Source organism: Chionomys nivalis, chromosome 6, assembly GCF_950005125.1.
Source record: "Chionomys nivalis chromosome 6, mChiNiv1.1, whole genome shotgun sequence".
In the NCBI taxonomy this organism is placed as follows: Eukaryota; Metazoa; Chordata; class Mammalia; order Rodentia; family Cricetidae; genus Chionomys; species Chionomys nivalis.
Window position 1 is genome coordinate 29,941,053 of NC_080091.1, and position 27,610 is coordinate 29,968,662.

Sequence of the window (27,610 nt, forward strand, 5' to 3'; positions counted from 1 at the left end):
GGACTTTCCTTGATATAAGAGATATGTAAAAATGACCCCATGCTGGGTGCAGCAGCAGGCAAGGAAATTGTGTGTCAGGAAGAGTCAGAAGATTTAGAGCTGAGAGCCAGGGGAGAAAGCAGATTATGGCAGACCTAGGTCACATGTGGAGTAGGGACACAAGGTTAACGCTGTCCAGATTCGGGCATTCTCAGGGACCTGGAAGTCTCAGGGCTGGACCAGGAGTCCAGTGACACCTGAAGGTTACCAATTACAGGACAGTTGACAGAAAGCGGCCTCTCACGAAATCCTAGGTGGCTATGACTGTAGGCTCACAGAATGAGGATTGTGGGAGAATTTGTTGAAAACACAAATTAAGACAAACGAAAGCAAAATAATATGTGTTATAGAACGTATTCAGAGATTAGTATCATCTCAGACACTTACTATTGAAAATATGGATTGTTACCGTGCTTCAACTGATCAATTTAAAAATGCATTTCCATGTTAAAATAGGCATAACTTCCTGTTTAGTAATTTATATTCCCAGAATTCTGTGCAAATGAAACAAAACCATGAAGATAAATGAACTAGGAAATGTTGAAAACAGGGAATTTGTAAAATAATTTCTAAGTTATCTATACAAAGCGAGGCCCTGGCCAGTTGAAATGCTGTTGAATGTTTACATGAAACTATAGTAAACGCAAAGGGAAAGTAGAAAATGTGTGTATTGGAAGACTCCAATTCGCTTAACTAAATAGTTCTAGACCTTCAGAGGAACAGCAAAGTAGATGGCATTTAGCCCCGAGGATGCCTTGATGCTGCTCTTTCATGGCCATTTCAAGGTCAATATGATAAAAACCCAGAGGCTGTGCTTCGTAGGTTCCCAGGAACAGTGTAGGATTGGATCCTAGATGCTGACCCTGTCCCCCATTCGCGGTCTTTATTGACTTTGCCTTCACTTTAGGTCTGACAATGAGATCATTTGTACCAGGTGCGATGCCTCATCTCTCCTGGCAACAGAAAAGAAAAGCCATAGGAATGAAAAATTTCAGCCTTATTGACAATGGCCCTGAAGTAGGTTCTAGTCACCAAAAGCCTGATTCAAAAAAAAAAAAAAAAAGTCAGTTGTGCTTATGTGTTCCTCAAACCCATACAGGGTGTTCTAGCTTACTATAATAAACACTGATCAATGGTAACTTTGGGAGGAAAGAATTTATCTCATTGTGCATTTCCAGGTAACCATCCCTCGCAGGGGGAAATTGGGGCTGGGACTCAAGGCAAAAGCTTGCATCAGAGCTGGTGGAGGAAGGCTGCTTATTGGTTGGCTTGCTTGATTCGCTCAGCAAGCTCTCTGCATAACCCAGGATCATCTGCCTAGGAGTGTTCCAGCCGTGTGGTCCCTTGTACATCAGTTAGCAATCAAGAAAATGCCCCACAGGCATGCATGCCCACACAGCAATCTGATGGAGGCAATTCTCCATTGTGACTCCCTCTTCCCAAGGGTGTCTAAGTTGTGTCAAGTTGAAAATAAAAATCAACTAGGACATTGAGATCAAGCTCAATATTGTATTAGAACATGGTGCTGGACCACCATAGGAAGACTGTGAGTAAAATTCCACAGATTCGTGAACATACCTACTCTATGGGGAACAGATACTTCATCCTGATGACTGTATAACCCTGAAGTCCTTCTTGGCTCTGTGTGTGTGCACATGTGTGTCTTTGTATGTGTAAGTGTGTGTATGTAGGCATGTGTGTCTGTGTATATATGTGTTTCTGTGTGTATGAGTGTTGAGTGTGTGTGTATGTGTGTGTGTGTGGTGTTGAGTGTGTGTGTATGTGTGTGTGTGTGAGTGTTGAGTGTGTGTGTATGTGTGTGTGTGAGTGTTGAGTGTGTGTGTATGTGTGTGTGTGGTGTTGAGTGTGTGTGTATGTGTGTGTGTGTGGTGTTGAGTGTTCCTGTTTTGTTTTCCAAGTCCCATGTTGTAGTTTCTGCAAACGTCCTGCTTTCATTGAACAAACCACCAGTTGTCCTGGGGATGTTGTTCAGTGGTAAAACACTTGTCTGGCATGCATGAGGCCCTATAGTCTACCCCCAACACTGAAAACAATAAAAACAGCAACAAAACAAAACTTTCAAGACAAGGAAGGAGTTACCATCACCCTAAGGTTCCAGTTGTTAATGTCCTGCCCCAATCTCCCACCACAGAAGCCTTCAAGTCCCCTCGCTGGTGAGTCAGGGAACCACATCCCTCACCAGATACAGTTTCAGCTCTGATACTGTGGTTATTTATAGGCCTAACAGTCGATTGAGGCTTGACTATTAAATGAAGGGGGATGGGGATACTTCTTCTAGAGAAGTCTGGAGAGTAAATATTTCCAGTGTGTCAAGTCTGCAGCCACAGGCCACAAGTGTCCCACGATAGCTCTGAATGTGGTCCAGCACATTTGTAGATAACGGTGTCATGTCACAGTGTGAAAAGATCCAGGTTGAAAGCCAAAGAATCTTGTGTTTGATAACCGCGCCCAATAACCACGACAGACACAGTTGCTTAGGAAGAAAGAGCTTGCACTGGCTTCCTCTTCCTCCAGTGCGTTTCCAGTTGTTAGCCTGGCCTATTGGACAGTACTGCCACATTAAGGAGAGTTCTCTTCCCCAGTCAGGGTCCCACTTGTTATTCCTCCTGAGAACTCCCAAGATACACCCCATCGGCGAACTCCAGCTGACCAAAATGACTCTCAATCTAATCAAGTTGACAAGACCAGCCATCACACAGCACCTCGTTTTTGTGAGAAGTCTAATAGTGGCCTATTTGTTTTCTAATTTTCTGTAACAAATTCCATTGAATGAAGTGCCATTAAACAATCAGACAGATTTTCTCAGAGTTTGGAGGCCAGAGAGAAAAGCCAAGGTATTGGCTGGAATGCACTCCCTTTGAGAGTGACAAATGAGAAACTTCCCTTGCCTGCTCTGGCTTCTGGTGGCATCAGGTTCTCCATGGTGCAAGACTCTTAAGACACTGCCTTCTAAGAACCTACTTACCAAATTTGGAAACATCCTTAAATTCAGGATGGTCCTATATTGAAATCTTTGGCTGACATTTGCAAAAACCCTCTTTACAATAAAATCACAACCATGGGTTCTAGCATTTAGAACTGCCATGTATATTTTAGGGACACCAACGACCTAACTAAAGGCAGTTAATGTAGTCCGTTCCCACAATTACATGTTCGTTAAGTGGGAGGTTCAGATCCTGTGTCAACTCAGACTTGATGCGTTTTTAGTTTGGGAGGATAATGCATAAGGAGCTGGATTCAGGGAACCTCACCTACACATCAACTTGATGGAGGTGAGATCTGGTCCTCAACCTTAACCTGAGGCTGGAATGGAATGAGACTTTGAGGGGCTCCTAGGAAGTGAAGTCATATTTTTATGTGGGATAAATGTCAAAAATTATAGTGAAAAGTCATAAAGAGTCAAGAGGCATATGATGACAGTTTGGAAAATATATATCTCTAAGACTTTGGCCCCTCTATCTGGAAAAGTAAGATCTCACCAGAGAGACTGGGGATGGGAAAGCAGGGAGAAGTATATCTTAGCATCTCAAGTCTTCCCGCTCACTTGGCCTTGCTACATTAACCCATAAGGCATGCTATTAAAACTTGGAGTTGGGATCCTACTCATTGGATTCCTGTTCTGGGATGGCTATGGGAAACTTGTATGGCCAAGGCTGTAGTGATGACTACTCTGAGGTATTCCTATCCCCCTAACACGCGCACGCACGCACGCACGCACACACACACACACACACACACACACACACACGCAGCCAGACAGCAAGAATCACGAGCTCGGGAAGGGCTTATAACAACAGCCGCAGGCTTCTTGGCTCTTAAATCTCTCTACAAGTCTCTTCAATCCACCCCAAATAAACACTACAATACCATGTTTGTTGTGAAAATAGAGTTTCAAACAAATCCTTTGGCACTTCCTTTCAGGGAAAGAGATACCACAATTAACTCACAGAGAGGTTTTGGAGCTGGTGGGATATCTGTGGCTCTGTTAGGTAGAAATGCTAAAGATCAAAGGGGTGACATGTTAGTGTCCAAGAGGTTTGAGAACAAATACCCCAAAGTGGCCAACCGCAACAGCAGAATCTATTTTCTCATCATCCTGGAAGCTAGAACATCCCATTTCAAGATGTTAGCCTCTGAGACTTTCTCTTTGGCTTCTAGAATGCTGTCTTTTCTCTAGGCACACATATATCAATATTTCTGCCCTGTCCCTTTGTCTTAAAGACCATAGCCACATGACATTGCTTCCACATAAATGACTGCATTTTACTTTAATCACATTTGTAGATGCTGGCTCTAAATCCAGCCTCATCTTGAGGTTCTGAAGGTTGGAACTTTAATATGATATTTTTTGGGGTGCACACCATAAGTCTCTGCTCCTAGTGTGGGGAGGGAAAAAGAGTGGTGACTCCATCAAGAACAGGGCTCTAGAGACAATGCTGCCAATGACAGTAGTATTCCCTTGCCAGGGATATGTCACCTTTTTAACTCTTAGCTCCCACTTGTGGAAAAATAAGGACAACACTCATACATCCCTCACAGGGTTGCTATAAGCATTACAGGAACAATAATCGATTCCCCGTATCCATAGATTCCCTGTCCCCGGCTCACTGCAGTTTTGATATTTTAAAAAATTGTTGTCTGTGATGAACATATAGACTTTCCCCTCTTGGCACTGGTTCCTAAACAATATTCTATAGTACTAATTTTCACAGGATTTTAGGTAAATAAGTAATCCAAAAATGACTTGAAGTTAGAGAAGCATGTGCGCATGTCACACTCATGTGCTATGCCATGTTGCACAGGAGATTTGGGTCTCCCTGTATTTTGATATGAGATAAGAACTGAGCCAGTTTCCAGTAGATACCAACTGAATATACGTGAAAATACCATAGTAAGTATACAGCTAGCTCTGGCACCAGAAACAAGCATATTAAATGTGAGTTCATTCAAACTTGACTCCGAAACATCACTGAGGCTCCAGTGGAGGCTAGCAGAAGAAGAACCAAGGCTCAGCTGTTTCTCCACCTCATCTGTTGGGACTGAGGCCCAAACCCATCCATAGCCACAAACACTGGCTGGTTCCTGCCCAGCCTTTCTGCTTCCTTTTCTTGCCACAGCCCATCCCACCTCCATCTGCTGTCTACACGGCATCTCTATCTCAGAAGCCCCCTGCTTGAAATTCCCTCGGAGCTTTCTGCTTCTTCTAATGGTGGAGGAGGGTGAACTTGGAAGTGCTTGTTCCTAGCAGGCGAACCCTCATCCCCTTCTCCTCATGTAACGTGCTGACCTCAGCCCACACCCAACACCTTGGTCTTGCAGCCTCTTCCTACCTCAGGACCTGGACACACACTGTTCCCTTCCTGAAACATTCTTCCTGTTAAGTGACTGAAAGTCTTCACTTGACCATGATGTCTTGCCTAAACAGCATTTTTAATGAAACCGTCACCATTCCTGCCTTTCCTGACATGGAGTGAGGTAGATGTCCCAATATACTACCGCCTTAAAACCCTCAGTGAACACACTCTGTTCCTCAGCATTCTAACTGTGCTACGATCCTTTCAGGCTCAAAGTAGACATGTTATCTGAGGAGAAAGATGGAGAGATGGGTGGAGGAACAAAGCAATGTAGCAGCTTTCCATTAGAAAAGTCTGTGTGAGCCATTCCACTCAAGGCCTTCTGTGGGGTTGATATAAAATTTCACCTCAGTGTTTTTTGTGAGCAATCAAGATTATTTGCACATTGGATCCTTCCTGCATAGCAAAGCCCATAAGATACTCAGTGTCCTAACTGTGCTGTCATGTGCCTCGTCCATGACCCACATAAGAGTACATCACATATCCTCCCCTGCCACTGTCCAGTTTGGGGTCCTCCTTTTCCTGGAAGTTGACATCATAGCAAAATGGTTCTAGAGCAACAATCATATCTTACATGAATTCTAGTAACTTCAATATCTCCCTCTGGTTGAGCAAATGTCACAGAATGAAGGTTTGCAAAGCCATGCTGAACTTTCATGGGCTATAGTGGTGGCGAGGGCAAAGCAACACTGAACCCAGGTCCATAGCTACAGGATAAACAGCAGGTGAGTACCCCAGGTTGATAGGGATCACAGCCTCACTGTGGAAGAATAGCATGAAGATATGAGATGGGAGAGGCAAGAAAGATCCCCAAGGCTGTGGATTATAATTGTAGGTCCTTTAACTGTCCACCAAAAAGTTGAGAAGAGTTCAGCATCATTGGAGCCCAAACTTGGCCTCTATGTTTAAGTCCACTTTGGAGAAATAGTCAGTTTCAGGATAGAGAAAGGTAGGCTGAGTCCAAGTCAGTTAGTGGTGAGAAACAGTAAGAAAGTGTCCTCAAACCAAAGTGTAGCCCAGATGTGGAATCCAGCCAGAAGGGGCTCCTGCTGGTCAAATGTATCCATTGATTTGTGCATCCAATCACGTGCAGTAATGCATTATAAACCCCCAGGGAAATGGAAATGCAAAAACATTCCCCTAATGGTAAATCTATAGTTAATCAATTACTTCATTATTGGAAGACTCTTAATGCTGAAAGCCTAAGATGAGTATGGAGAAACACACAATTTGATTCTGATAAGAGGAAACAACCAAAATAAAAACTATACTATTGGAACGGGTAAAAAGGGGCTGGTGAGATGGCTCAGTGGGTAAAGACACTTGCCACCAACGAGGACCCATATGCTTGAAAGAGAAACTGACTTCACATATTGTCTTCTGAATTCGATGAGTGCTTTATGAACATGCACACACACACACACATACACACACATAAACACTCACATATATACATACACACGGAGTAAAATAAGTAAATACATAAATGTCATTCAAAAATGGATAGAAGAGAGGTTCACATATGTCAACTGGATGAAATAAGAGGGAAGGCTGGAAATGAGCTTGACTTAGGGTTAGAGAGACAGATCCATGAATGCAGTGCTCAACCCAAGACTGAAATTAAAAATTATGAAATGTATGCCCTGGCAATGCTGAAACATGCACGGGCAGCCCATAAATGGTGGTTCTATTGAGTTTGCCCATGTTATGTTTTATGGCCTAAGTTGATGAGGGCAACTGACCAGCTCTCTTGCTCAAGAGGGCACCAGAACTCATTACAGGTGGTTGTGAGCTACCATGTGGTTCCTGGGAAATGAACTCAGGACCTTTGGAAGAGCAGGTACTGCTCTTAACCACTGAGCCATCTCTCCAGCTCAAGAGAAAATTCTCAAAAATTACTAAGTTAAGTGCAAAACTGGCCTACAAATGGGAGGCAAATACCATATGGACATATGTATTTACATATCTGGTATTGATGCTGTGTTGTGTATTGTGATCACATGAGAGAACTTCTCTTGTCCTGAGGAGATCTCAAGGATTCACACCACAGGGATTTGTGTTGAGATGTGTGTGATAGCTTCCTCTCAACTTCACTAGTTTTACTTTCCTTTTCCTTTCTCTTTTTTTCCCTGAAACTGGGGGATTGAAAACCCAGGGCATTGTACATACTAGTCAAATGATTTACCACTGAACTACATTAACATCCCAACTTAATGAATTTCTGTTAGAACTTAGTTTAGAAAAAGGAAGGAAGTAAAAGATGAAGGAAGGAAGGAAGGAAGGAAGGAAGGAAGGAAGGAAGGAAAGGGAGAGAGGAAGGACAAGTGAATGAACACAGAGAGGGTAAGCAAACAATAGAAATGGGCTGAGGATGATATTGAGCAAAGTTTTGTTCAATCATCTTCATTATACTATGCATTATACCATTGGCATCATGTAGATTGCATATATTACAAATGCAGTGGTTACTATCTGGAAAAAGACATTCCAGCATTCTTTGTGTGCCCTTATTTTTTGCATGCTTATATAAATTTAAAACTTATCCCATTCTTTCTCCCTAAACTCCTCCTCTGAGTGCTGAATTGGAGCATCTGACATGTGTGTCACACATAGAAATACAGTTGTCATAACAAAGATTAAAAATGAAAAGGACAAAAGCCTACTGCTTATATGAGTGGCAGACCCATTCTCAGTCTGGACCACTGTGGACAGATTCTAATCCTGGATGATCTCTGGAGCCTCTCACTCAAGCTCACCACAGCTGAACCTTGCTCAGGAAGAGAAATGGAACTAATTACATCGGCATTAGGATGATAGCTGTTGGAAGCTCACTGTTAGTTCACCCATATGTCTACACTTCAATGGGATATAGTAAAACACTGACATTTCATCTTAATGCTTTTATTTCCAAAGGGGAACTCCTACTGCTATTGTGAGTCCCCAAATTACTAAGGAGCCTTCTCAGATTGTGAAAATCACACCAAAGTGACAAGTCCCTTTAAGGCAACTTGTAGTTTTCCTTCAATCTAGTCTCCTCCTGGTCCTCTGCCCTGCTTTGAACTAATTTGCCAGAAACTAAAGTCTCTCTCTCTCTCTCTCTCTCTCTCTCTCTCTCTCTCTCTCTCTCTCTCTCTCCCCCCACAGTGACAACATTCCTCAATGAGGAGATTCTTGGCTTATCTTAGAGTGTCTGCAACCTTGCAGCCCTTGCCTAAGAAACATATTTCTTATATAAAGCATCATGTTATCCTTATGATAAGAGATCAATATATAAAGACTCACAAAGGAAACACCATGTGAGGTCTCAGGGAGAAATGGCATCTTTAGTTGTATTGTACTCTCCTTTTTAAAATTGAAAATAGACTCTTCTCTCATACAGTACATCCAACCAGTTTCCCTTCCCTCCACCCAGCCTAGTGCCTCTCCACACCTCTTCCCTCCACCAGATTCACGCCTTCTCCATTTCCTCTTCAGAAAAGAGCAGATCTCCAGAAAGCAACAGCCAAAAAAGAAAAAAGGAAGATGCAATAAGACAAGGTAAAAAGCCCTCACATGGAGGCTAGACAAGGCAACCCAATGGGAGGAAAAGAGATTAAAAGCAGGCAAAAGAGGCAGAGATGCACCAGTTCCCACTGTCAGGAGTCCCACAGAAGCACCAAGCTAACAGCCATAACATATACGCAGAGGACCTTGTGCCTACCCTGATCTTGCACAGTCAACCATAGACACTGTGTATTCAGGAGTACAGCAGGCCGGTCCTATCTAGATGACACTGTTTCACTCAGGGTGTCCTCTACCGCTGGCTCTTACCATCATTCTGTATCCTCTCCATAACGTTACCTGCCATGGAAGAAAAGGGTGTGAACACTCCACAGACATTCTCTGTGCCCTAACCAGGAGTGAGTTTCTGCATTAACTGTAGCTCACTGCACAAAAACTCCTCCACTGAGGTCTGAGAGCTGCACTCTATATGGGAACAGAGATATGAATTTAGAGAGCAGATAGATACTATGTCCAGTTAGAACAATAATAGCAGTAGACTTACCCTGGAGACCATGAACTCCTAACATGGGTTCTTGGTCAGATGTGTGGTCCTTCTGGTGAAACGGGCCTTAAATCTAATCATGAAGTGGTTGCTTACTTCCATACACTTGTGCTACTCTCTGTGACAATTCATTGTTCAGTTTAGTATTAAGTTTATACTGGCTTAATGAGAAGAATTGTGAAGTTTTCCTTTTCTCCTTTATGTAATAATCTGATTACTATTGGTTTAGTGTTGGAGGAGGGGAGAGAGAGCCATTTGTTGGTTCACAGCTGCTTAGCCCTGAAATTATCACACAGAAACTATATTAATTAAATCACTGCTTGGCCCATTAGCTCTAACTTCTTATTGGCTAACTCTTACATATGAATTTAACCCATTTCTATCAATCTGTATATTGCCACGTGGCAGTGGCTTACCGGCAAATTTTGGCATATCTGACTCTGGTGAAAGCTCCATTGCTTCTCCCTCTCTGCCTTCCTTCACCAAGCCTTCAGTCCAGTTTTACCTGCATACCTAAGTTCTGCCCTATCAAGGCCAAGGAAGTTTCTTTATTCATTAACCAATAAAAGCAACACATAACATAAGGACCTCCTTTTGAAGATCTGGTAGCATTCTTCATTGAATTCTTTTAGTCTTGGTTTTCTTTTCTTTAAATGGGAGATTTTTTAAATTAATGCTGCTAATCCTATTGGTGGTTATCTATGTGTTTAAATTATTACTTCATTTTGGTTTAGCTTTTGTAGTTGTGTGCATTTAGAACCTCATCTATTTCTTTTTAGATTTTTGATATCCATGTAAATTATGGAAACCAATACATTGTGTCAGAAAGCACCCCATTCTTTATCTCTTCAAAAGGGGGTCCCATTTCCCTTCCTCTTTCCTGTTGGGATGTTAGTCAGGCTGAGCTGCCCCTCATCGTATCAAAGTTTGAGTTTCCTCTGCTCACAGGTTTACCACATGTATGAGTTCTTCCTCCTCAGGCTACAGATTCTGTCCATGGTGAATCTTACACACTCTTAAACCTATTTAACATTTTGCTTTGTTTATTCTAAGTTGTATTGAGAACCTGTTTGTTTTGGTTTTGATTTTGGTTTAATCCCAAGTCTGTTCTGGCATCATACTACCCCACTTCCCATGTGCAGATGCTCATTTCCATCGGCTAAAGCTGTGATCATAATTGGTGGTAGGTTTTAGCATGTGGCAATTTCTTCTGCAGGTTGACTGTACTTGGGATCTGGGGTGTTTTACCTAGACCCTGTTTTGAAGGCTTGGCCTCCAGCTTGACACTGTTAGGATTCAATAAAGAAAGAAAATCCTTAACATGTGGAGCCAGGGGAGTTTAAGGCTGTTGCATAATGAGCCATTGGAGGAAGCTACCCAACAATGGGTCCCCCCTTCTTTACCTGTTCTCCCAGCTGTTCTGAAGTGAGCAGCCTGCTCCTTTGTGCCCTCCCCATCATGATGTGCTTTTGTCTCATCAAAGGCCCAAAGCAACAGGGCTGAACTGTCATGGACTGAAACCAGGAGCCCAAACAAGCCATCCTATTTTAAGCATCTCAACTGTGTTGTCGTGGAAAGCTGACTAGCAGTCTTTGAAGTTTTCTCTAGATTGTTTTCTCCTGTTGTCTCATGCAATCCAGTTTCCATATATGGCTGGTTATCTTTCCATGTTTATAAGTGTATTTTCAAAATAATTAATAGAAGGTATAGCATGAAAGCAGCTCTCTCAGAAAATATCCCCATGCAAGGGGACTTGGGGACATCGCTAACCAAAGACCGCCATTTATCAGAGGGAAAACTTTGAATGACTAGATTCCCCAAGTGATTGAACGCTGTTTTTTATTTTCCACCCGGTCCTCTGATGGCATACCCCACTCTCAGGGTGACCCTTAGGGGCTTCACTCAATCCAGACACCTCCCATTAGACTCCCCACCTAGCGTGCACATACGACTTACTTATAGTCCTGTGTTCCATAAGAACCTTGACAGCTAAAGTATTGTTTGAGGAAACTGATCCAGGACTGGAGGAGTTTCCCTGAAGGGATGGTGCTTCCTCACTACCTCCAGGTCTTGCTTGTTTCTAGGAAGACCGGCTTCCAAGTGTCCCAGGGTTTACTCTGAGAAGCAGTAGGTGACCTGCAGGATGGAGTCCTCAGCTCTCCACACCTCCGTGTGCAGAGCATCAGCCTTGCAGTCAGCTCTGCAGTGGAAGCCTCTCTAAGCTGCGCTGCTCTCTGTACAATGACAAGGATGTTCAAGCTTCCTGGCAGGAACAGAGCGAGGCTAAAAAGAGACACTGGGCCTCCATTTAAATATGCGAACAACAGATTACAAGCATTTGGGGTTTCCTCAGGAATCTCAGACTAGGAGAAGGAAAAGACTGAAGCCTGCTGCCAGCCAGAGGATTTATCTCTCAAGAAAAACCTCACAGGGTTCTGAGCACTTTGCTGAAGAGAATGGAGCAGAGCCAAGAAGGGGTCAGTGATGGGAAGACAATCATGGCCGGCACAGCTTAGTTATGTGTATGTCCATGTCTGGCCCTCTACTTCGATTGCAAACCCTTCAAATAGCCATTAATTATATGTCTCTCCCCGCATTCCCTCCCTTGCCCTCTCCTTCCCTCTCCTCACTTAATCCTTTTATTCCAGGCACCCCGATCCATCCATATGTATCTATTCTATTTCCCTTTCCTAATGAGCTCTATCTGTGTTCTGGTCACTTCCTCTATACCTAACTTCTGTGGTTCTATATTTGTAGTTTCATTATCATTGACTTAATACCGCATTTGCCTTTCTGAGTCTAGGGTACTTCACTCAGGATGACTTTTTTCTAGTGTTCTATCCATTTTCCTGTGAATTTCTTGATTTTGTTTTTGGTTTCGTTTGGTTTTTCAAGACAGGGTTTCTCTGTAGCTTTGGAGCCTGTCCTGGAAAATAGCTCTTGTAGGCCAGGCTGGCCTCAAACTCACAGAGATCCACCTGCTTCTGCCTCCTGAGTGCTGGGATTACAGGCGTGTGCCACCACCACCCAGTTTCATTTTGTTTTTCTAAAGGTCAATAATACTCTACTGTGTAAATGTACCACATTTTCTTTATCTATTCCTTCATTGAGGGTTGTCTTATATTTATGGAGACTCACATTGTGTTCTAATATGTGATCTATTTTAGAGAAGGTTCTATGGGCTTCTGAGAAAAATGTGCATTCTTAAGCGTTTCAGTGGAATACTCTGTAGATGTGTGTTAGGTCCCTCTGACTCCAGTTGTTTCTTTGTTCCACCTTATTTAATTCCTTGTAGAGTGAATCTGTTTAACATTAAGTGTTAAGGATATTGAAGTCACCCAATATACCTGTGTTGGGGTCAATCTATAATTGTAAATCTGTAGTAATTGCTTAATAAAATTAGATGAGTCAATATATTCACAATTGTAATTTTCTCTTTCTGGATCTTTCCCTTGATTAGTAAGAAGTAACCCTCCTCATTTTTTTTCTAAAAAAAAAGATTTGGGTGGGTGGTCCTTGGACCTCCCACAAGGCAAGGAAACCTGATGCTCTTTGGGCTGAGGAGGGAGGAAGACTTGATTGGGGTGGGGGGAGGTGGTGGCGGGGAAGAGGCAGAAATCTTTAATAATTAAATAAAAAAAAAGAATAATAAAAAAAAAGATTTGTTTTGACCTCTGCTTGGTCAGATATTAGAATAGCCACACCTGCTTGTTTCATGGTTCCTTTTGCTTGCAATGCTTTTCCACCCTATTACCTAAGATAGTATACATGTTTGGTGATAGGGCGTGTTTCCCCAGAGGCAGCACAAAGAGGGGTTTTGTTTGCTAACCCACCATGTCTGTTTAGAATGAGTTAAGACCACTGAGTTATTCAGAGTTATTATTGAAAGGTAGGACTTGCTCCCTTTCATATTGCTGTGCTTTAGACTTTCTCAGTCTTCTTTTGTTTAATAAGCTGCTGACATCATTTATTTTTTTCCCCTATATACTCTCTTACGTGTGTCTGCCTTCGTCTTCGGGCTGTAGTGTCCTTTCTCCGGCCTCTGTAGAGCTGGCTTGGTGGCTGTACATTTCTTGACCATGCTGTTATCACAGAAAGGTTGTCTTTCACCTTCAATCATGCTAGACAGCTTTTCTAGGTATGTTAGACTGCTTGACAATTATGATGTTTAGAGTTTAAGAGACATCAATCCAAGCCCTTCTTGCTTTCATGGTTTAGATTTAAAAAAAAAAAGTCAGTAGTCATTCTTATAGGCCTGCCTTTGTAGGTAGGAAACTTGGCTCTTCTTTTTTGTGGCCTTCAATGTACTTTCTTTGTTCTGTCCACTTAGTATTTTTGACTATGACATGAAGAGTGTCTTTTATGGTCCTGTCTGTTTGGTGATCTGTCTTCTCTCATGTATGAATGGCTTCTCTCTCCCTAGATTGGAAAATTTTCTTTATATTGTGTTTTCATTTCTAGCATTTCAGTTTAGGCTTTCTTCAGCATTTCTGTCTCTTAAATTAAATTGTATTTTCAGATTGTGAGTGGGCTTCCTTATTTCATTTATTTATGTGTCTGTGTTCTCTTGGAAAATATCTGAGTCCTCTTTGAGTTGTTTTATAATGCTTATAACTGTTATTTTGAATTCTGTATCTAGCATGTTGTCTATGTTACTTCTACCTGGAGTCGTTATTATGAGATTGGTAAATTCTACAGGAAACAGTCTGTCTTGAGTGTTCTTGTTGCTCATATTTTTGAGCTGGTGTCTGCACATATGGGGTTAGCCTGTTGGTTGAGGTGATTTAATTTAGGTTGACTCTCTTTGTTCAAAGAATGTGTCTGTAGTGCTCAGGAAAGATCAGGCTGTAGTAGAACTATGATGTTTTCTTCTGTGGTGTTTCAGGCACCAAACTCTGTCCACATAGGCTGAGTACTATCTATAGCAACGGTCACTATTTAGTACTCAACATCCTGTGATAAAAGAATAGCAGGTGAATACAAATAAACAATTGTCAAGTACCAATTTGTTTAGAGAGTTAAGGACCCTGATAGTCCTGTGTGTGCTGATAAGTTAGTGTGAGTGGAGAGGAAGAGAAGAGGTGAGCAGTCTGAGTGACACTAGTGATAAAGATGTGTATCCAGTTGCTAAAGAGGAAGGCATGCAAGAGGGGGAATAATTGGAGCAAAGGAGAAAGTGGCACGGCTCTGTGGGGGATCTGGTTTACAGTAGACTAAATGGATGGGTACAGACATCATAAACCAGGGCAGCCTCTGGGATTTGCAAAATGTGACAGTAAGAGGAATGGATTCAGAAAAAAGAAAAAGGAAACAGAAGAGAAAGGAAGGAAGGGGGAGAGAGAGAGAGAGAGAGAGAGAGAGAGAGAGAGAGAGAGAAGGCCTGGGACAGCAGGGGACGGTGTTGGCCTGTAATAATGACCTGCTGGACTATATAAATAAGAAATAGCTGTAGGAGAGGGTGGGGAGGTGGGTGGAGATGTGAGATAATGGAATCACTAGACGATAAGGATTACTTGTAGTGGGGAAGGAAAACAGGGTGGAGATACCAGAAAATGAGATTGCTGGCCTGAATGTTTTTTTCATCCCCCTTGGCAGAGCCACTGATTTTTCTCCTTGGCTCTGTTGATTTTTAGTGGTCCTGTTCTTCTCTAGTGACCTCCCAGCTCTTCTTGTTTGTGGAGTTTTTCTGACTCTGCTCTGCCAGCCATGAATAGATAAGGCAAACTCCATCAGCGGTTGCTGTCCTCTGATAGGAACCAGTGTCTGGTGGCTGATCAGTGCCCAGAGCTTAAAGCTTGTGCTTAAGTCCCAGAGCTTTGCATTCCTTGATGGAGCTCTGAGGGTATCCTGGTAGAAGTTGCTGGAACCCTTTCAATGAAATTCTTGTTGATGCAGTTTCTGTAAATCCCCTGATAGAAGTCTAAAGCCAGCCACACACTACCTGTATTGGCACCTGTCACAGCCTCGAATCCAGTCTGATACTAAAGAAAGTAAATGAGTCCATTGGTAGAAGAGATTTATTGTAGGTACTGAAGAAATCAATTCAGAGACTGGAGAAGTAGTCAATGAGGTGATAAAGTGTTCCAGTTCCGCCTGGGCAGTGGTGGCTCACAGCTTCAATTCCAGCACTCGGGAGGTAGAGGCAGAACTCTGTGAGTTCGAGGCCAGCCTGGTCTACAAGAGCTAGTTCCAGGATAGCTAGGGCTGTTACACTGAGAAACCCTGTCCCAAAAAAACAAAAACAACAACAAAAAGTATCCCAGTCCCCTTACTTTCTCACATAATAACCAGCCACTCATTTCAATGTGGTTTCTAGTCTACCAGCTTACCCTGAAGTTGGGATTTCTTCTTTGGAGAACTTTGCTCAGCTTCATAGCTATTTTTAATGGGGTTGTTTGTTTTCCTGGTGTTCAGTTGGGTTTTTTTCCCAGTGCTTTGTATATTGTAGACACTAACCTTTCATCAGACGTATAACTGGCAAATACGGTCTTCCATTTTGGGTCCTTACTTGATTGACAGTTTCTTTTGCTCTAGAGAAGTGTTTTAATTTAGTGAGATCCCATTTGTCAATTGCTGGCTCCATGCTATTAGATTTTCAAGCCCCGGAAATGACAAGCTAAAATAAACCTGTATTCTGAACCAATCACCGAGTCTCGGCCCTCTGGCGACAGCAGTAGAACACAGATGAAGAAAAGATTCACGGGAGACACACATGTTCTACATAAGTCAGGAAAATCTCAAAGTTTTCCAAATTATTCTAAAGAAAGAATATTATCACTGACGTGAGAAGAATTTGGTAAAATTAGAAATTGCGTTCTGGTTGTCCTGTGTATTGTTGAGGGGAGAGGAAGTGGTGTTGAACCTTGAGGACTTCCTTCCATCAGCTGAAGGTTTTAGGGTCAAAGCATGAGTTCTGGCAGGTGGGCTGTACTCAGCAGACCAATTGAAGAGTGTGGTGATGGTGAAGGGAGAGAGGAAAATTTTTTTCAATGTGGTCACTAGGAGAAAAGTAACACAGAAGTTCAGTGACATGAGTCGACCTTTGGAGTGCTAACAGGAGGTTTCAGTTTAAATAGAGGGCCAGACATATACGTAACTAAGCTGTGCCAGCCATGATGGTCTTCTTCCCATCACTGACCCCTTCTAGGCTCTGCTCCACTCTCTTCTGCAAAGTGCTCAGAACCTTATCCTGAGAGATAAGTCCTCTGGCTGGCAGCAGGCTTCAGTCTTTTCCTTCTCCTAGGGTGAGATTCCCCAAATGCTTGGAATCTGTTGTTCACATCATTAATAAGGAGGCCAAGGGTCTCTTTCACTCAGTTCCTGCCAGGAAGCTTGAACATCCTTGTCATGGTACAGAGAGCAGCGCGGCTTAGAGAGGCTTCCACTGCGGAGCTGACTGCAAGGCTGATGCTCTGCACACGGAGGTGTGGAGAGCTGAGGACTCCATCCTGCAGGTCACCTGCAGTAGCCCTACTGCTTCTCAGAGTAAACCCTGGGACACTTGGAAGTCACTCTTCCTAGAAACTGTTGGAGAAGGTTCTGCCTTGCTATAGGTCCAAAGCAATTCTTTATTCATTAACCAATAAAAGCAACATATAGACAGAATTACCTCTCACACCAAGAAACAAGTAAGCAACAAGAAACAAGCAAGACCTGGAGGTAGTGAGGAAGCACCATCCCTTCAGGGAAACTCCTCTGGTCCTGGATCCATTTCCTCAAGCAATACTTTAGCTGTCAAGGTTCTTATGGAAGACAGGACTACGAGTCATTCCTGTGTGCATACTAGGTGGGGAGCCTAATGGGAGGTGTCTGGATTGAGTGAAGCCCCTAAGGGTCACCCTGAGAGTGGTGTATGTCATCAGAGGACCGGGTGGAAAGTATAAAACAACTCTCAATCACTTGGGGAATCTAGTCATTCAAAGCTTTCCCTCTGATAAATGGCGGTCTTTGGTTAGCGATGTCCCCAAGTCCCCTTACATGGAACATTTTCTGAGAGAGCTGCTTTCATGCTATACCTTCTATTAATTATTTTGAAAATACACTTATAAATATGGAAAGATAACCTGCCATATATGTGAGACTGGATTGCATGAGACAACAGGAGAAAACAATCTAGAGAAAACTTCAAAGACTGCCAGTCAGCTTTCCACAACACAGTTGAGACACTTTAAAAAGGATGGCTTGTTTGGGCTCCTGGTTTCAGTCCATGATGGATCAGCCCCATTCTTTGGGCCTGTGATGAGACAAAAGCACATCATGATGGGGAGGGCACAAGGGAGCAGGTTGCTCACTTCAGCTGGGCAGGCAAACAGGTAAAGAAGGGGGGACCCAGTGTTGGGTAGCTTCCTCCAATGGCTCATTATGCAACAGCCTTAAACTACCCCTGGCTCCACATGTTAAGGATTTTCTTTCTTTATTGCATCCTAACAGTGTCAAGCTGGAGGCCAAGCCTACAAAACAGGGTCTAGGTAAAACACCCCAGATCCCAAGTACAGTCAACCTGCCGAAGAAATTGCTGCATGCTAAAACCTACCATCAATTATATTTAAAGCTTTAGTGGATAGACTTGGCATCTGCACATGGGAAGTGGGGCAGTATGATGCCAGAACAGACTTGGGATTAAACCAAAACCAAAACCAAAACAAACAGGTTCTCAATACAACTTAGAATAAACAAAGCAAAAAGTTCAATAGGTTTAAGAGTGTGTAAGATTCACCATGGACAGAATCTGTAGCCTGAGGAGGAAGAACTCATACATGTGGTAAACCTGTGAGCAGAGGAAACTCAAACTTTGATACGATGAGGGCAGCTCAGCCTGACTAACATCCCAACAGGAAAGAGGAAGGGAAATGGGACTCCCTTTTGAAGAGATAAAGGATGGGATGCTTTCTGATACAGTGTATTGGTTTTCGTAATAAATTATCATAATATTTCTTTTTACTTCAAACAACATAGTCACATATTTGGATGCTGGAGATCCGAAGTCAGTGCATCTGCAGGGATCTAGCTCTTGGAAATCTTGAGGAAAGAAGTCTATTTTGCCAACTCCTAACACCTGCGGGTTCTGAGACAGCTTGACATTTCTTTTTTGGTTAGCAGATTCTTCCTTGAGTTTCCTCCTTTATTCTTCCACTCTCTCTACTGGGCAACAAGGAGAAAACCTCCCGTGCTTTTGCTGCTCTGCTTGGAAATAAACTTAGGTCAATTTCCAAAGCGTGGCTAACATATTTTAGTTTCCCCAAAATATTGCTGGCGAGCTCACTGCATAATTATTTTCTGTCAATCAACCAAATTGGCAGAGGGATTAGTTTACAAATCAAGTCACTGTCATGATTCTCCAGGTGAATGTGGAGTTTTGTGGAAGCAAGACTATGCTATTTAGTATAGAGATCCATTTCCCCATTTCAGAATCCTTGCAAACGTCCAGCGTGAAAGCAATATTTTTAAAAATATTATTAAAAATAGTACTCATTTTAGGAAATCATGAAACTGAAGAAAACAAAAGGAAAGTATGTAGAGAGCTGTCAGGGAGCAAACGCCAAAGTCACCAAGTGAAGTGTGAAGATTTGAAAACAAGTTAAAGCAGAGTGGAAATATCCAGCTGTCTGGGCTCGGACTTGTAGCTGAGGATGACCTTGAACTTTTTTTTTTTTTTTTAAATATATTTATTTATTATTTATACAGTGTTCTGTCTGCATGCCAGAAGAGGGAACCAGATCAAATTACAGATGGTTGTGAACCACCATATGGTTGCTGGGAATTGAACTCAGGACCTCTGGAAGAGCAGCCAGTGCTCTTAACCTCTGAGCCATCTCTCCAGCCCGACCTTGAACTTTTGAGTCTCCTGTCTCGGCCTCTCAAGTACCGGTGTTGCTGGCATGTGCTATCATATCTAAACATCATGTGTTGAGAATTAAACCCAGGATTTGATGAATGCTAGGCAAGAATTCCACCCACTCCCAGCCCAAACGACTCGCTTTCTGAGATGAAAATAAAACAAACCCTCCCTGAAACTGCACCACCAGGACCTGGCACAATGTGACCCCATGACTCCTTTGACAAATGGACAATGTTCATCTCCTCATTTTAAGGAGAAAAAGACTGAGAACCAGCAAGATGGCTCAGTGGGAAAAGCCACAGAAGCCCGGGACCTGAGTTTGATCTTAAGAACTTTTGGTAGAAAGAGAGGAGTGAGTGCCAATGTCTTCTGGCCTCTGCATGTACACAAACACACACACACATACACACAAAATAATAATAATAACAATAATAATAATAAAATAAATTTAAAATGAAGTTGAGAAAAATTATTATTATATTTACCTAAATCAAAAAGTCTACAACCTCCAGGGCAGTATTGACCAACTCTGAGAACTGTGCAGGCAAGGACAGGTCTATCCTGTTTCCCCTCACTTGGGGGAAAGGCTGAAACCTGAGCACTCAAGATTGAAACGCTGAGAAAGGACAGACTCGTCAGGCTTACCAATACCCTGCTGTGACAAGAGCGCACCTGGGGAACACAGGCTTCTCTGTGTTCTAGACTCGGTGAATACACATGCTGGTTCCTGCCTACCCTGTGCTCTGAGACTCAGTCCCTTCTGATCTTCCTTGCTGTGGAAGTTCTCCAATTTCTCTGGTTCTGAACATCCTGAGACAGGAATGGCCTTCTCCACTTCTGGAACCGGGATGCAGACACACGACCGAGACAGACACACTCCCAGCCCCATCCTGCTCTAGGACATTGCCTCGTGCAGAAGAAGCTTCATGCCGTTGCTTCTGCTATATTACCCTCCCCCCACACGTCTTTAGTCCACAGATGCTGACGTTTCCTTCCTCTGCCGTTGACTGTTCTTGTTGCACAAGGAGGAGCAGTGCATCTTCCGCCAATATTTCACTGAATTTCCCCGTTATGCAGAGGTTAGGCTCACTGATTCTCTTAACCTTGAGAAGTCACGCGTCAGTCTTTCCTTGTCTCACATGTGAGGTGTAACCAGGTTAGCTAATGCCATTGATGTATGCTATTAGTTAGTTCTTCCCACACACTTCCTTTGCTGTGGGCAGCTCCACCTTCCTCTCTGCTAGGGTTGGCTCTGCTGTCCTAGGGCCTGAATACTTTGAGATTTCTCCTTCTAGACTCCAAGCAGAAGCCTATTCATTAGGTTAGCCTAGAGGGACCCCAAACCTGATCTTTCTGCCTACCCTAGTCATTGGTGCACTCACGACAAGGGTATAACTGAAGTTCCGGGTGACTCCAGCTTCCTTGTGGCTGGGTATGGATCACAATGGAAGTATCCGTTTCCCTTGTTGCCTCTCCGTCTTGCCTAGGCCAGACCTTCACCTTCCTGTTCTTATCGGCAGGCTCCTTGACTCCTGGCCATTCCAATTCTCAGAGTTTGCTTCTGGAATTCTCAGACTGAGGTATTTATTACGACTGAATGTCTCTGGCCATGAGAATATTAATATTTTTATTAATATGAGAATATTAATATAATATTATATTGTCACCAGTGCTGTTAACAGAGCTACATCAATAAGGTCCAGGAACTGTAGCAAGTTCCACCACTGTCAGTTCTTCCGCTAATGACCTGAAAACGGTACTATTGTTGCAACTCATGTTTTATGAATGAGGGAAGGGAGACCGAGCACATCCTTCAGCCAGTGAGCAAAGAGCTGCGAGCATCTGATGCCCAGGCCGTGTTCTTCCTGCTCAACCAGGGCTCCCACCTCATTAAGGTGCCTGTTTGTCCCCAGATGATACCACAACCTTCAATACTCACAGAAGGTCCGTAGAGGTTTTGAGGTTGAAATGTTCTTTCTATCAAGGAAAGCAAAGGATCATTTTTTTCTAGCTGATGTGAGAATAAAATCAGGAAGGTGTTCTTCAACAAGAGTAATTAATATCCTCCGTTAAACCCAGTATAAAATTAACTGAAAAGTATCCGGGAAGAGCCCACTTCATCATGCAGGGTGAGCTGTCTCAACTGGCACAGGAGAAGGCAAAGAAGGGACTGGTCTTAGGTTCATAACCAGAGCCAGTTTTGGAGAAGGAGAAGGGTTCCAATGAGCTATGCCAACTTTAATGTGAAGCGTGGCTTGGTCACCCATTAAAAGATGACCTAGAGACTAGCCCTCGCAAGCTTCCTGGCCCTCCGAGCCAGCCCGCTCTCCTTCAGGGTGCCATTTTCACTGAACTTCTTAGCATGCCACCCAGCCTAGCTGGAACAATGAATTCCAGGTTGAGTGAGAGACCTTATCTAAATAACAACAACAACAACAACAATAATAATAAAGTGGCAAGCAGTCAGCAGAGTTACCAGAGAGCAACATCGAGTTTCGAGTTTCTACTTGTACATGCACAGGGAACATACCTAAACACACGTACAGTCATAAGCATACATGTATACGTACATAATCTAATCCTTACAGGAGGGTTGGTGTAGTGGCATTTCAGTTGTATTTTAATAAATAAAGCTTCCCTGGGGATCAGGAGAGTAAAACAGTCACATGGGTCAGCCTTACATTCAGGCAGTGGTAACACACACCTTTAATCCCAGTAGCCACACTAGTTGCCATAGAAACTGGGCAGTGCATACCTTTAATCCTAGTGGTGCATGCCTTTATTCCAGCCCTAGAGAGGATTATATGGTGGGAGGAAACAGCTCTCATTCTGAGATTCCTGGAGGCAGGATCGCCATTTCGGACTGAGGTTGAGGTAATACCCAGGAGCTGACTGCTTTGCTTTTTGGGTCTTCAGGGTGAACCCCAGTTTCTCTCTCTGAGTTTTTTATTAATTATGCCTCAGGTCGGTGCCTGCCTTGTTTTTATTTTTATACTGGTTTCCAAATCATTCCAAATAGCCTGTCAACTCTAGCAGATGTTTCCAGTCTCTAGTCACATCTGCAGAGCATACACAGCAGGTCAGAGACACCTGGTCGAGCTGAACACGTTTTCCCCCACCGTGGAGCTTCTCTGGGTTGATGCTCTTTGGGCCTCCATTGGTCATCACTGTGACGCCACGGATTAATCTGCCTCGACTCACTCCTGAAGACTTGGATGTTGTCTGGTGCCTGCAGCATTCTTTCCCGGCACGCAACAGTTCACTAGAACACCCTGGATAGAATGTTTTCAAAGAATCACCCAAGCGTCTGCTTTGGAAAAGGTTTTATTTATGCTGTCTGTGCAAGGCAAGTGTCAAAGCTCTCACTGACTGGGGGTGTCCTGGCAGTCCCAGGTTGAGTCGGAGAGACAATCCTGCCAATAAAGTTCTTGATGAAGACGGCGGGAAGCAGGGAAAGAAACCCTGCCTGTATCCCAGCACACGAACTGGGAAAGGGAGTCCAAGAGATTCTTAGAATTCTCCTCCTTCTCCTCCTTGCCCCAAGATGTCAGTTCAAACACTTTCTTCCTGAAAGATTTCGATAAGTCTTGGACTTTTCACCCTGTGTTTTGAAGGCCTCAGTGCCTGCAAGCTATAGAGCCTACAGGAATGCCTGGCTATGCAACGTGGTACATTGTGGGAAGCTTAAAGCGGTGTTCCCTCTGGGCACCGTAGAGCTTCTTTTCAAAGAAATGTTAAACCAGCAGTCGGCATTCCAGTTTGTAAAAGTATGTTTTTCACAGGCTGCCAAGAAAGGATGTGTTGCCGCGGCAGCTTACTGGTAATTAAAACGTGGCGGCTCCTAACAGGAGAGCGCCTCAAATGTTTCCTACGGATTCGCGTAGGTTCACAATGAGGAGCAGGCGCCAGGCCTGCTTTGGCTGCCACTGACTGAGCAGGTACCCGTGTCTGGGTCAACCGGCAGCAACTCTAGCTTTCCAAAGTCAGACATCCAACTGCGCATGACGGCTTTGCTCAGCAGAACAGTTTGTAATGAAGTGGAAACTGGTAGCATACATGTGGCATTATCAAAACACAAATAACAGCAAAGTGGAGAGCGTGGGGGTGGGGAGAAGGGATGTCTTTTTCCAGCTGGCATCTTCTCAGGCTCATTGGCTCTGCCTACCTTGGGGAGTCCTTGGCAAGAATGGACTAAGCAGCCAAGCAAAAGAATGAACAACGCTGGCTCAACTGTTCTATTAAAAAGGCTTAAGCAGGTGGTGATGTCCAAGGCATCCCAGCTCAATGCCATAGTGAGAGGGAGCTGCGTGGCCTTGGAAAAGGAAGGCTTTTCACACTCCTCCATCTATCCATCCACAGTGTCTCTGTGAGACAAGTGCACACGGTCCGCCCCCATCCAGGACACGAGGAAACACTTAGTGCAGGCATCATGCCCACAGAGGTGCAAGCACAGCAGAAAAGTTGGGAGCAAGCCCATGTGAGCCAAACCCAAAGCACGTTTTCCACACGAAACACATTCCACGGCGGTCCCACTCCTGCACAAGAGTCCCAGAAAATGACTATTTGCCATTAGAACAAATTCTCTGACCGGGATAAGGGTTTTCTGTGGTATGCAGCCTAGCTACTCACACCAAGGAAGAAATCAGTGATAGCTACAGCTTCATAGACTCCTTCTTATCTGGAGATCTTTCTAGAAAGAAATGAATCAGAAGGGTCTTTGGAGGGAATGCTCTTCCTTACTGTTTCTGCCTGTCTGCCTGGGGCCCTTGGTCAGAGGCAGAGGAGCTGTGGAGAGAGTCCAGCAAATGTGTGACTTGCAAATCTCTTGTCAACACAAAAGTTTCAGGGACCCATTGTCCACTTGCGAGCTTTCTGACTTTTGCCAGCACTATTGTTTGTATCATTCCTACGTGAGCTTATTAATAGTTACAGATAGCATCCATGACTCTAACCAGTTCTAACCCCCATGGCAGTGTGTTTGCCAGGCTATTCTGCTGCTGTGTTATTGTTACTCTGTCTAGTCTAGTTTGGCCATGGCGATCTGGGTAACAGGACCTTCCAGCATTAGAGTCTTGCAGAAGCTCCTGGGTTGGATTTCAGTACACGTTTTGAATTGGGGAGGGCTCTCTCTCTCTCTCTCTCTCTCTCTCTCTCTCTCTCTCTCTCTCTCTCTCTCTGTCACTGCTCTGCACTGGTCTGCCACCACACCTCTCCCCAGTGGCTCAACCTCTGTTTGGAAGTCAGGTCATAGTCTCTTGGTTATTAGCACAGTCTCTTGATGAGCTGCTCAACTCTAGCACACCCACCCATAATCCTTTCTAAAGTAACTATTTTAGGGGCTAATGAGATGACTTAGTGGGTAAAGGCAGTTGCTGCCATGCCTGATAATCTGAGTTTGAACCCCAAACATGCATGGAAGGAGTCACACACATACACACACCCCATTAAATGTAAAAAGAACTAAAATATGGATTTTATATATTCACCCTGCTATTTCTACTGTGCAAATTATGATTTCTTTTGTTTATTTATTTATTAAAGATTTCTGCCTCCTCCCCGCCACCGCCTCCCATTTCCCTTCCCCTCCCCCCATCAAGTGCCCCTCCCTCATCAGCCCAAAGAGCAATCAGGGTTCCCTGCCCTGTGGGAAGTCCAAGGACCACCCACCTCCATCCAGGTCTAGTAAGGTGAGCATCCAAACTGCCTAGGCTCCCACAAAGCCAGTACGTGCAGTAGGATCAAAAACCCATTGCCATTGTTCTTGAGTTCTCAGCAGTCCTCATTGTCCGCTATGTTCAGCGAGTCCGGTTTTATATCAGACAATCCGCAAATTATGATTTCTAACAATGTAATCTACTAATATAACTTCTTTAAAAATGTATGATGAAGTAGCTATGTTGTGAAGAAATAAAATCAACTTTGTAATAAATATATAGGTTAAATCACATTTTTTACAATAAAAATTACATAAAACAGTTCAATATAATGAATTTATAATAAAATATATAAAATTTTAATATATAATGAAATAGTTATGTATTTATACCTGCTAACAATAAATGTTTAAATCTTTAAATATCCAGGAAGTAAGGAAGAATGTTCTTTGGGGTAGCTAGGTGGCTCTCAGACTGACCTTGTGGATAATAATAATTTCATGTCTGGCTGAATCTACTAAGCAGTTATTTGAAGTTGTGGAGAATAAACAGTGGCAAATTTTGGAAGGGATTTGACAGGGAGAACAATGGATCGGCCCTGAGTGTGTTTCTCAGCTACAGGATTCTGGCATGCAGGTGGCATCTACCTCCATGTTACAGGATGGCTGAACCTCTAACAGAAAACCTCCATGCCAGCTTTTGGGTGGATTAAAGTATATAATTTAGGATTATCTCAGTCTTTGCAAAATGAGAGGCTATTCTAAGAAGGACAGAGCCAGACAAAGGAATCCAAATCCTGGACAGCAGCTCTGGCTGTGTCCTGAACCCCATGAAGTCCCAAAAACGGATCTGAGATTTAAGTTCCCTCTCAAGAGGTAGTTGGCAACATGGGTCTAGCCAAGGTATTTGCATTCTAAACAAAGCTAATCTTCTTTGGAAGGATATAATGAAATTCCAGGTCTTCATATCATAAAATTCACAATATCTGACTATAATACAAAATTATTCAATATACAAAGAATTAGAAAATACAGCTAACAGAATTCAGTTCATAATGATCCAGATGTTGATTAAGTGGATGAGGACATCAAAGTAGATACGACATCTGTTCCCAGTAGCCCAATGAAAATATGGTTGTAATTTATGAACAAGCAGATCACAGCAAAGACAGAAAAATTACGGGTTAATATGGTACTTTTACAATTAAAAAATACACAACATTTGAAATAAAAACATTATGGGATAAAATTTATAGTCAAATGATGATAGCAAAAGGATTCATGTGACTTTTTAATAGATCACTTTAAATCTGATTGAAAAACTGACTACAACTTCCGAGATTTTCAGAGCATATCAAATATTAGGGCATCTATGCAACTGGAGTCCCGAAGGAAAGAAGCAAGAGAATGGAAAAGTCAAAATGTCTGAGAAGTAGAGAACGTATAAACTGTGTGTGCATAAGATACAAAGGGAAATAAAAAAGAGGAAACATAATGAGAGGAAACAGAATAGTTATAATTGACACGGTAACAGCAGAAAACCTCTGTGTAGGATGAGGAAGAGATACAGTGAACCTACTGGAGTCGGGAGACCACATCATGACAACCTAGAGGTGGTGAAATGAAAATGAGAGCAGACTCGCAGGTGAGTCATCCCTTAGAGGAACGGTGCTCTAGACCGCATCCTCGGCAATAAAAGACCCTGGCACAGGAACAAAGGGGAGTGCGCGTGCACTCCTAGAGAGCACTCCTCCCTGTTCAAAAGGAAACTAGAGACTGGAATCGTGTCTAAAATTTGATTCACAGCTTGAGGAAGCAAGCAGCCACACAGCAAGCAAGCATGGACACATACATAGCCTCTAAGAACTGTCAGCAGCTTCTGGCTTAGAGCCAGCAGGAAGACAGGGACTTAGTCACACAGGTGCAGAAGGCCGGACTTGGCTTTTACTCGCAATTACATGAGTTGAAAAGAGAATCTCAGGCTCCCGATCAGAATGCAACACAGGCAGACGGATGCCCAAGGAGACGTTCGTGAAGACAAGCCAGCTTCTTTATTCATTAACCAATAAAAGCAACATATATACAGAAGAACTTCCCACATCAGAGTATGATATGTCAAATTTTATAGAACTGTATTCTGTTTGTTTTGAGTAATGTTAATGTCAGTGTTTCTTGTTAGGTGGTTATAATGGTGTGTATTTGATGGGAAGTCATTTTTTATCAATAGGAGATACTTTGATCTATGTGATACTCTTTTTTTTAAAACCTTTATTTTTACTATGTGTGTATGGGTGCTTTGCCTGTATGGTCTGTGTACCCTGTTCATGCAGGGTCTGCAGAGGCTAGGAGAGGAATTGGATTCCTCAGAACTAGAGTTACCTGCAGTTGTAGATGTTGAACTACAACCCAAGTCTTCTGGAATTGCAACCAGGCCCTCAATCACTAGCCATCTGTACAGCCCTATGATACTTTAGAAAGGACTTTTTTTTAGCCATGTAGCTAAATTTAACTTTAAAAAGTTTTTTTTCATTTCCATTTTCAACTTTTTTGATGATATTTAATTTAGGTTTTTGTTTTATAGAAGAAATGTCATTAGATCATTTTCCAATCAAATTTGTGAATCTTGACTCTGGTTCTATGCTTATGTGTTATATTTTAAT